Below are 12,581 nucleotides of genomic sequence, written 5' to 3' on the forward strand. Positions count from 1 at the left end.
TAAGAATTAGTCCCCCAGGTGTATAATAAGGATTATGATCAGAGAATTCTGATTAGGCCGCTAGGAATAGCAAGGCAGAAAGGCAGAAACCAAGGACCTGAGAACATATGGAAGAAGAAGTTTCCTTGAAAATACTGCTTGTAATTTTGCTATGTTTGGCAGGATAAGTTTTAAGAGTAGAAACAGTTCAACTTTTTAACTTTTAAAAAATCTTTTAAACTTTTTCCTAAGCTTTAAACTTTTGAAAATCTGAGACAAGGAATCAGAAGCAATGTATGGAGAAGGCATACATTTGGTTAACATATTCCATTGTATGTTAAATGTAGTTTCCAACTACTGATGTTCAATAGATACAAAATTATTATAGTGTTTAAGATAAAATGGAATCAATACCATGTTATAGTCATAACAGACATTAATAACTAGTATATTAATTAATGTCAATGTCAATTAATTAATATTAATAATCAAAATTATTATAATTTTCACTGTCATGGAATATTGCAAAAATGTTTTCAGTGGAAATCTCTTTTGTATAGACTCATAAACCATGGAGATGATGTTCTCATGCCCTTCATACTTTGCCCAACCACATCATTAAACATCCCAGATGTTTATAAGTGAATTCCATCTAACAAGAGAATACTCACCTTTCATTGTCACAATCAGCTGATATCCAGGAAACATTCCACCATTTCTCTATAACTTTAACATGGAAGCACATACCTATTCTTCATTCTTCCTGCTAATAGGATGACTTCAACACTACTTTTGGTTTTTCTTCCAACTTTCTGGCCTACCTCTGTGATCTTTACAAAAAGCACAATTTCCGTCTCCATTTAATTTAGCCACTCCATTTATCATCATAACTTAAATCTCACCATCATTTAGAACTACTTTATTGCTAATATCCCAACTCTAACATTTTCTTTTTCCTCCCCCACGAAGGCTTACTATTTTTTTTTTTTTTGCTCCATTTACATTCTTACTTTTACTGATGGATTGGTTATCACTCTTTTCTACTTCAGATCCTTAATGATCCTTCAATCTTCTAGTTCAGTGGCTCTCAAACTCTAATGTATATCAGAATTTCTTGTTGAAATATAAGCTGTGGGCCTCACCTCCAGAGTTTCTGATTTCATATATCTGAGATGGGGCCTGAGAATCTGCAGTTCTAGCAAGTTTCAAGTGAGGCTGATACTGCTGGTGTGGGAACCATCCTCTGAGTCCCTGTGCATGTTCAGTAACAAAAGTTTTATTCTATTAGAGAAATAATAGAGAGAACAGGTTAAGAACAGGATCTTTGGGATCAGAGAGACCCAAGCTGAAATTCTACCTCATCAATTTTCAATATTTTAAATTCTTTAAAATTTTAGGTAATCTACTGGTTAAAAAAATTTATCTTATTCTATTGTTATATTATTTTATTCCATCATTACCAGTATGGCTGAGCATGTTTTTTAATATTATCAGTTGTTTGCCTTTCATCTGTGAGCTGACAATCAGTCTCACATATATGTGTCTCAGTGATTGGTAGGAATTTTTATACATTCTGAGTGCTAATCCTTCATTTTTTTATTGTATAATAATTTTATTTTATTACAGTCTATTACTTGTGTTTCAACTATGTACATGGTATCTTTTTAACTTTTTTAAAATAATTTAATATTATCAAGGTTATCAATCTTTTACACTATCATTTTTTGGCTTTTGTATTCTATTTAATAAGGCCTTTCCTACCCTAAGATCATGAACTGATACTACTGTCTTCTTTTGGTGCTTTTCAAGGTTTAAAAACTTTTAATTTTATTTTTTACACTTTCTGAAATTAATTTTTCCATATTACAATGTAGGTATCTTAATTTTTATTGTATCCTTATTAATGGTCCATCTTTTCCCACTTTTTGAAATGCTACCCCTTTCATATATCTATACCATTATGTGTGTGAGTCTATCCTGTTTGGCCGTTGTATCTAATAATGCATCAATGCCTCACTGTTGTTCATACATTTTGCTATCTAGTAGAACAAGTCTGCCCTCCCCACCCCACCCCACCCCCATTTACTTCTTCCAAGAAAAATCTTGTTGTGATCTTTGTTTAGTATTGTGTTGACTTCGTGTATTAGTTTGGAGAAAACTGACATCTTTAACATGGTGGATCTTCTTATCTGTGCAGGTGGTAACCTCTCCACTTATTCAGGTCTTCTTTTATGCCTGTTAGGGAGGTTGTAAAATTGACTCCACAAAGATTTCACACTTCTTTGTTGTTGGTATTATTAAACTTATTCCTAGATACTTAGTATTTAATTGAAAAAACCCTTCCTTCAACATAGTTCCCTCTCCTACTCTCATTTTGCTACTCTAATTCCCTAAATTGTCCATTTTTTGAATAACCAGTTTGGAGATTCTTCCCCCATTTCCACACTCTTTACTTTATTCCCACGCAGTGTGGCTTCCTTTTCCATCATTGTAAAAAGCTACTCTTTAAATTGTTGTTTATGAAAATTGATGATCCCTGAATTTCCAAATCCAATAATATCGTTCTCAATTTGTACCTTCCTCAATTTTTCTACATTGACTCCTATGTCCATCTCAACATTCCCTCATTTGTGTCTGTGGCATTTCAGTCTCCTGGCTTTGCTTTTTCATTACACTCTCTTTGCCTATTATTTGACTTGTTATTCTCCCAATTTGCAAACACAAAGTTCTTCTTGTGACCTCCTTCTCTTTCTGTGTGCTTTCTTCTTGAGTACTCCAGAATGATAGGAGTTTCTATGTGCTTTCATCAATGATAGAAGCACTTGGCATATTGTAGGTGATAAATAAAGGCTTCTTAAACAAAGGAATGACTCTAATGATAGCTTCCAAATTGTTATCAACACCAATGTCAGACAATTATTGCTTATTGTTCAGATTTGAACTCTGCTTGCCATTATTTATGCTTCATTAGGGTCTCATTCTACTTTTGGTCTTATTTCACTCATATTCTAATCAAACACGGTATTCACTATTTCCTAATGTTGTCTTTGTTCCTGATGTTTTCTCTATCTGGGATCCCTTCCATTTTTATTTGTTGAAATTCTGTCTGTTACTTGAAGTCTTCTTTTCTTGGCAGTCTTTTCTCATTCTCCTTGATTTGATGTAATCTCTTCCACTTTTAAATTTTCATAAATAGTGTTTTATTTCTGCTATTCTCATTGCTTTTATATTCCTTAATAATAAAAATGTATCTTTAAAGTAGGCACAGATTAAAAAGAATAATTCCCAATCTTGGCAAGGGCAAGAGAAAAGAAAGTCTCATACCTCATTGGTAAGAATTTCTAGGGACTTCCCTGGCACAGTGGTTAAGAATCCGCCTACCAATACAGGGAACACGGGTTCAAGCCTTGGCCCAGGAAGATCCCACATGCTGCGGAACAACTAAGGCCGTGTGCCACAACTACAGAGCCTGTGCTCTAGAGCCTGCAAGCCACAACTACTGAGCCCATGTGCTGCAACTACTGAAGCCCGCATGCTCTAGGGCCTATAGTTTGCAACAAGAGAAGCCACCGCAATGAGAAGCCTGTGCACAGCAACGAAGAGTAGCCCCTGCTCGCCACAACTAGAGAAAGCCCGAGTCTGCCAATGAAGACCCAACACAGGTATAAATAAATAAGTAAATAAATAAATAAATATTAAAAGAAACAAAGCATTATCAGTACAAAAAAAAAAAGAATTTCTAGAGGATAATTTAGCAACATGCATCAAAGCCTTAAAAATGTAAATAGCTTTTGGTGTAACAATTTCCATTTCTGTGAATTTTTCCTAAGGGAAGTTTTAGTTGGGCAAATTTTGGAATATAGTATAATAGAAGACAATAAAACCAAAATAATCTTGTAAAAGAATATTTTCTTACATCAGAAAATATTCACGGTATAAGAAAACAGGAAATAAAATGATTGTTCACAGTGTAATGCCATTATTTCAGAGGAAGACGAATATGCTTTAAAATACTAGAAAGACACATAGCAAAATGTTAGCAAGTGTTATAGGATTGTGGTTGATATAAATTTTTTAAATGTTGTACTTTTCTGTATTTTCCAAATTGTCCTGTGTGTGTATTATGTTTAAATTTTTTTTTAAGTGGCAGGAAAATTGATGCTGATATTTAAAATGGACCATGTGGTATGCTGCCCAGATTCCTCCTCCTCTCTCCCCGCTACTTCATCTATTAGGACCGAAGCGTTCTTTCCCCTGCTGCTGCAGGTACTGAAGGCTGACCACCCCCAGCTGAGACCCCTTCCCCTCAACTCCAGCAGTCGCCCTTTTCCAAAACTAAGCTGCAGCTGAAGACAGTTGCCTTTTCCAAGGTCAGGTCCCTGGCCCATGGGTAGTTTGCCTTCAATGGCTACTCGTAGGGCTCCACAGGCCTCACTCCCCTCCCATAACTTGAGAGAATGCTGCAGGGCCATCCAGCTCCACAGCTCCCTGTGCTGAAGTCTTTGTTGAAGCTGCTTCATATCCAATCTTCTGCCTCTGTCTAGTCCTGCTTCCTTCACTCCCCAGCAGGTGTCAATTCTGACAGCACATCATAATAAACTTCCTAGGTGGAAATTTCCATTTCAGGGTCTCTTTCCAGGGAAACTAACAAGGAACATTTACTGTTTGCTGGGCACTTAACATCTATGGCTCCCGAAAAGTCTTGCAATAAGATTTTAAGGCAATCATTGATATCCCTGTCTTGAAAAAGATGAAAATTATATTCGAAATGTGTATGTATTTAGTGCAAAGACACACTATTACCAAATGTCACAGCCAAGTTTGAAAGCAGTGTATTTGGGCATAAAGACTGTGTTTTTTGCATTAAGCCAAACAGCTCTCTTTAGTCAGCCTGTGTTTTACTATTTTTGTGCTTTTTTTGTTCTCTCTGGTAGATGGTGAATTCTTTGGCTGCAGGGATTTTGTCTTATTTATATTTGAATTCCTTGCAGAGTATTTCATGGTACCTTGCACATAATAAGCTCTCCATGTTTGTGGAATTGACTTGAACTAGTCAACGTTTAAAATGCAGTTAGTTCCACTTCTGTTCCACAAGAAATGGATTTCTTAGCAGGAAAAGAAAATCATAATGGTGAGATGTAGCAACTGTAATTCAATTTATGTTTCATGAAATAATTTCCTATAAAAAAGTGATACTAATTTTCTTCTCCTCCTTTCTTAATATTAGACAGCAAAATACTATTTTCCAGAACTTTGCCTTTAATTACTAAAGTAAGCAAACCAGTGAGGTGTAATAAACTTATATTGAATTTTGATGGCAAATATCATAGTTAATACCTTATATGTTTGATTCAGACTTATACAAAATCTAAGTTACTTGAGAAAAGAATCTACTGAGTAGAAAAATGTAACAAGGAGATGGATTCATTTCTAATACAAAAATTGGAAGCATGTATACTAACAGAATTGAAATTTTTGTAGCAGCAGGCAAAAACACCTGAATGAGGTTTCCAACACCCATTAGAATTTGCAATTGCAAGTTAAATTTTTCTTAAAAAGAAAATCTACCAGGTTTATCATTTCAAAAATACAAAAAATGAATATATCAGTGATGGGTTGTGTTTTTAGGAATAAATAGCATTAGATCCAGCTTTATGTTTAGGGAAGGGGAGTTTAAAAATAAACTACAAAAGGCATATGATGAAGAAAGTTTTCCTATTTGGATAAGTTTAATGATTCTTGAATTGCCAGAGAATCAGTGTGAAAAGATATTTCTAACACTGAATAAGGGTCAATAAAGTTAAAAATTATTAATACTATTAAGCTCCCGCCAAGGACATAATGAGTCCACATACTGTATTGCTGGTAATTGACCCAAAATGTTATAAAAGTGATCAGTACAGTAACCTGGATGTTCTCCTAGTAAGTGAGTGTACAGCCACGTAGGTGGGATGCTTTTAGGTGCCACCACCCCCACGAGTGCGTCCCAATCCTGTGAGTTCTAAAATGCTGCAGTTGGGAATTTATCACTTTGATTACTATTTTCTATTAAAATACACATCTTCCTAAGAAGACAATACTCATCAATTCTTTAAAATAAATGTGTCTTTTATTGGAGTAAAGCACAGGAATAGAAGCCGGAAGGCATAAAATATAGCTTTGAAAATTGAATAAACTAGACCATAGTTATAGTTACATATAGTTTTGATCAGTGTTGAACCTTAAGTCTGAAGCCTAAAATCAGTCTAGCCTTCAAATAACTTACTTTCATCTCTCATTATATACTTTCCCTTTTTATTTTGCCTTGTTCTAGATGTTCTCTAAAAGTTTCCCTGTAAAATATAAGCAACCATTGCTACTTCTAAAAGATCAATTGTGTGATAGTATTTTTCCCTGGACCCTAATTCTTCCTTAAGAAGAAATATTATAGTCTTTGAAAAAAATACCATACCCTCTTCTTTTGTCTTTTATTATAAAATGCCAGTGACAGGGACCTCCTGAGTACATAGGTATTTATGTTAAAGTGATGTTATTTACTTACAAACTCCATATACTTTCAAAGAACCACTATTGGGTTGCCTCCATTCTGTTCCCATCCTCTACCTATCAGGCTTCTTTCCAGTTCTAAAATGAGATTGACATCTTCTAGAAAAAACTCAGAAATTTTGAACTTTCTATTTTATTGCATTGGTTGAAACATCTCAAATTCATGAACCATTTAGACTAACACACCTCATTTTAAAATTGTAAACATCATCAGTCAAATATAACTTTGTAATCATTTTAACTTGACATAAATTATTATTATTATTATTTTTTTTCCTTTCGGCACACGGGCTTAGTTGCTCCGCGGCATGTGGGATCTTCCTGGAGCTGGGATCGAACCCATGACTTCTGCGTTGGCAGGCGGATTCTTAACCACTGCGCCACCTAGGAAGCCCGACATAAATTATTTTAAGCAATCGATTGATCTGAATTCCTACCTGAGATCACCCACTGAAAGAATAAGATTTTTAGGTCGAAAGAAAGAGAGAACATGGAAGATGAGATGGTAAAAAGATGTGTATGTGTGAAGTTCTTAAGGTAGCACAAAAAACTGGAACTGGAGTATAGAAAAAGTCATGAGGTATTGCCAGACCAACTTCTTTGAAAATTTTGTCTTAACTGGGTTTTGATTAAGATGAGAGATTCCAACATTTATCTCTTTTTGCTCATTGCTTTCTACTCCATCTCCACCGCCCCGCCCCCCCCTTTTTAAGTTCTTTATTGGAATATAATTGCTTTACACTCTTGTACCAGCTTTTGAGGTACACCAAAGTGAATCAGCTGTATTTCCCCATATCCCCTCCCTCCCACGAATCCTTCCCACCCTCCCTGACCCCTTTTTGTCCTCACCTGGATCAAGAATCCTACCAACTGGAGATGAACTAAGCCTAGTTTTGCTAGAAATAAATTTGAACTACTTTATGGGTTCATTGGTTTTTGCAGGCTAGGTGGCATTTATGGTGCCGGCTTCTTTAAAAAAGATATCTTAACAAATCTGAACAACAAACACACAGCATTTTACAGCCAATTGATTTCTAAATCATGCACACAGTTACATCATTTTAAGTGGAGAAAGCACCTACAAAAGAAAGATGATTTAAACAACTGTCTCTACTGAGCAAGTAGGAAAGAGGGGTGAGCTCATTGATTGGACAGTCAGAGCATCCCCATGTGGCAGGGTGGGCCAACTAAGAGGGAAAAGTGGCCTGGTAGATATTTAGCAATTATTTAGTGTGTAAAAACTCTAGCTATGGAAATATTTTCTCAGTTTAAAATTTTAAATGTATTTTATTGAAGTTCCAATGATGTATATGCATTTGGGGATAAAAAGTACAAAATGTACATAGCAAATAAAATGAAAGAGTGAAAACATCGCTCAACACACTCAGAAAAGCGATTTGGCTGCATTCTGTGAACTTTCAAATATATGTTATGTTCACTGAGCCTTTGGCTCCTATACCTTGTTCCCTTGTCGATTATATCCCTGCCCCCAACAAAAGAGCCCCCTTCTCCTTCCCTTTTCTTAGAGGGCTATTTTCCCTAAGATAATTCTGCACTTCATTTCTTCATCTCTGCACCTTTCTAGGGGGGATGATGTATGATAACGGTGTTTTTTTTTTTCCTGAGCAAGCCATTAACTTCATTAGAAGGACACCAGGTAAAATCAGTGGGAGCTGCCCTTCCCAGCATGACAGCTGTAAAGGTTCTGTTTTCAAGCAAAGTTTATGGTTGGTACCGAGAGGTTCAGAGTCTTAAGCATGACATTATGGAGCATATGGGAACTGAAACTTCCGAAGGAAACTTTCCACGCCAGTTTTTGGCAAAGAAAACAAGACTGAGAGAAGAGAGAGAATTAGATCATGACACATGTTACTTGGCAAAAGAGAAAGTTAAAGAAAATAGGATGAAAAAACGCCTAGGAGACAAAATGCTGGCGTCACTTTTGTACCTACGACTCTCCTCTTTCTCTCAGCTGGCTTCTAAGCTAATTTTTTATTATTCTTACTGTCTTTTTGTTCTTCAGTATTTCATACTTAATGAAACACATGTTGAAAGCCATTTAGTTATTTATTTTTATAGGCAGTTCTTCCTCCAGTTGCAGAGCTCTTTCTTATATTCTTGCGGTTATTCAATCTACTTTGATTTTTAAGAATTTGACTAGCTTCCTGAAGGCAATATATTGACTTATTTCCACTTTTCAGCTGTGCTCAATTTTTGGATTACTTAGAAGTGGGAATATTTTGTTTCCTTTTTGGTGCTTTCAAATTGTATATAACAAATACCTTAAAAACACAAAAACTAATATTGTAACATATTGGCTAAGTAAACCTGGCAACAAGAAGGAAAACAAAATCTGGCACTCCAAACAATAATAATTTATTTCTGAATGAAATTACATTTTCAATAGGGTGAAATTATATCCCAACTACAGGACCAAGAGCAAAAAGAGAGTTGATATGTAACAATATTTTAGGGGATATGAGAAATAGGAATTTGAGTAAGTTTTTGTTTTCTCTTTATTATAGAAGAAAATAATTTTATATATGCATTGAAAATTTTCCATTGAAACACATATTTTACACAATAGTGTATAAAATGTATATGATGCTGATAAAGATTCACCTATTAACATTTAATGAATAGAACTTTCATAGAATTCCAGGATGAAATACTATTGCCAGTAAAAATACAGAATTCACTAGTCAGCAAAAGTACGTAAATAGTCTCAAGATTCAGAAACTTTTATGTAAAATATATGGGAAATTGAACCGCATGTTGGGAAGAAATTCTGTAATTAAAACTATAAAATAAGGAAGATTATCTTGATAATCTTGAATTAAAAATTATATTTTGATAAAATATTTGGCTTTTTCATATGATGAAGTTATCTACTTTCATTTGATGAGGGTATGTGCTTTAGCCAGAAAGACATTTTTCTATTATTGGATTCTCACTTTACTATGACTGTTATTACTTAGATCACCATTTATCTCTTTATCATGATTTTATTTTAAAAATTTATGTAGATAATTAATTCATTATTATGGTATATGATATGCTAAGGACAAGTATATTTTTATAGGAATGAAATCTGTGAATATGGCAAATGCATGAAACTATGGAAGGGAATATCAGCAGTTTACCAAAATAAATCTGCTCTTCTTCATGAGCACAGAGTTATACTACATTTCCCAGCTTCCCTTGCAGTTGGGTGCAGCCATGTAACTGACAAAGATGCCGTCTCTTATGCCAGTATTGGATGTGAAAAGCATCTCTCTTGGAAAGATAGACTCAGCTAATTGAAATACACTGAGTTATGAATAAAATTGTCTTCAGAGGATTCTCAGAACTCCTCTTGATCTATTCCATTTTACCCTTCATACTATCAACTAAGAACAATAGTACTTCCTTGACTGTATGATAATATTAGTTAAGTGAGCCATTTACCTTTAGTGCTCCAGTCCTGTCCAGCCAAAAATGATTTTCTCCACATCAGTAAGCATGTATTGGTTGGCTTCCCTGCAACCAGCCTCCCTCCCAGGGGAGGCTGGACTAAGTTGGCCCATGCAACAGGCGTATCCTTGACCAGAAACAGAAGCAGGATTGCCTTTCTCTTGGGGCTGTGCATGTTTGGATCAAGGGGAGAGGAGGATCCCAAATGAATCCCAGAAAGGGGGCCGAAAGAAGCCATGGAAGCATGCACAAATGGTTGTTATATCTGCAAAGGCTTAGAGTTGGTAAGCCAGATGAAAGGAATACCAGCAAGAAAGGATTGAAAGAGAGGAGAAGACTGATATCTAGAGAAGTGCCACTTGGTCAAATGGAATCCAATCAAAGGCCAGTTATTTGGGGAGGACAGTTGCAAACTAACTAACTCAGTAAGCTTTCTGTGATTCCAAGTTTACATGCACCTCAGATACACTCCATATTCATAAGGCATTGCTCATCCGTATTAAGATATTACAGGGACGATGAGTGAACACCAAAAAAGGTGATTAAAGAAATACTTCAATTACTCTGATGGACAATTTGAAAGCAAGAAGAAAAATATACACACTACTAATCAGCATTTTCAGAAGTGTTTCACTTAGTCTGCCGATGGAAAGATAAAGACTTCAAAGGAAATACGGGATATTGTTTGATGGGTCAAAGTAGAAATATTTTCGTAAATGTTACTTTTAAGCAGAGAAATGTTAAACCTGGTATTATCATACAAATAACTTTGGCCTTAAGAAGCCAGTGACCTTGAAGATTGGAAGAAATCTTGACCAGTACCATTGATTCCATCATCACCTACATGCAGATCTTAGCACCTAATCTCAAGGCAGAATGCTCAGTCGGCAATTTCTGGGACATGTGTCCACTGGTGCTGCAGTGGCATATTCTATTATGTAACTGCTGGCAGGAGCAAACACAGAGTATGGAGGATTGCAGAGCCAGAGTTCCACTCTGTGAACACTCTCATTATTCAACCAATCAATCCACAATTAGGTATGGAGCACCAAACATATGGACGGGGACCAGACTGATTTGCCTAGCAAAGTGTTTTAAAGAAAAAGATAAATAGCTTTAGGTTTTGAGATTTTATGGCAGATGGAGAGAAAAAGAAAATTGTGGGAAGAGAAATAGAAATAATTACCCCAACACTTAACTAAAGAATAATCTTTATATGCAACTAATGTAGGAAGTAATTTGGATTCAACATTGTAGGTAGAAATTATCATGTAGGTTCAAATAAAAAGAGAAATGCTATACTTCATTTTATTATACAACCAAAGGTCATTCTACATTTGCAAGAAACAAAGCAATTTTGTACTCTACATGAACACTTTTAAGACCTTAAATTTGGCCTGACTTTGTGTGTAATATATTCTACAGCTCTATCTTTGAATGAAACTAACTTCTTACTTGGGATGTTTGACTTAACTGTGAGCAGATTTGTTGTAAGTCTCAGGATCTTTTCCAGACAATTTTTCTTTAGTATGTGTCGAAGGTTCTGTGGACATAAAGGCCTAAACTCAGTTCAGCTGAGGCAAGGGAAATCTTGCCACTAATAACATAGTAAACACAGAGCATCTAGAGGGATTCTGGCTGAGAATGTTCCTCAAGGGAGGACAGAGTCTGTGTCACTTACAATGGCAACTGTTTGTGAAAAGGCAACATTTGTATAACATTCACCTTTTCTTGAAAAATCAAAGTTCATAGCTTCTCACACATTATGAATTTATAGGACCTGGAAATATGTAGTAAAGAGCCATCTAATCCCAAAATAGCTCTAAGCATGTGTCAAATAATTCTACAAATTTCCTACCTTCCTTCTGCGGGTTCTTCTGATTTGTCTTTGAATTTTCTGGAAACTCAATATGAAAAGAAACATTTCTTTATTTTTCAGACATGTCTTCATTTTTGTTGCCCTAGAGTTTTAAACCTCAGCAAGGAAAAGGTACCTGCCTATCACCTTAACCATGCATTTGAACATCACACCAACTGTTGCGTTGAGAAACCACCCATCGCCAAGGATGTCTTGTGTTCTCTTTTGCTTTATGTTTTAAAATGTACCCAGGATTTTGTTTTCATTCAGGTATGATGAGGCCGACAGATCAGGAGATCATTGCCATTGAAAAGATGGTTTGTTTCTCACAGTTCCCAAAAGGAGTGGGCATACCACACCATGCAGAGCCACATGGGGAAGCACTAGGGTCTGGCAGGAGGAGTGAAGGGAGTGAAGGGAAGCATGCGTTTTTTGCAGGTAGAAATGTGTGAGGCATGGTAAACAAGCTAAGCAAGTTTGGGGTTGGCTGATTGGAATGATTTTGGCTAGGCGTGGTCCCTAGCTGTCTAGTACATGGGACTGGGGTGATTTAGAGCCCCAGACTGCAGGATCCTGATAAAAGGAGGCAGATAGGGGTTCGGACTCAGGACTGGTTGGTTTGTACATCAAAGATATGCTCACACGTGTTATCTCTAGGGAGGGGCAATCTCTCCCCAGTCAGCAAGGCCCCAGATACCAGAGCATCAAGAATACAGAAAATAAGAAAAAGATGGTTAATATACCT

Source organism: Hippopotamus amphibius, chromosome 6 (assembly GCF_030028045.1).
Source record: "Hippopotamus amphibius kiboko isolate mHipAmp2 chromosome 6, mHipAmp2.hap2, whole genome shotgun sequence".
NCBI classification, from domain to species: Eukaryota; Metazoa; Chordata; class Mammalia; order Artiodactyla; family Hippopotamidae; genus Hippopotamus; species Hippopotamus amphibius.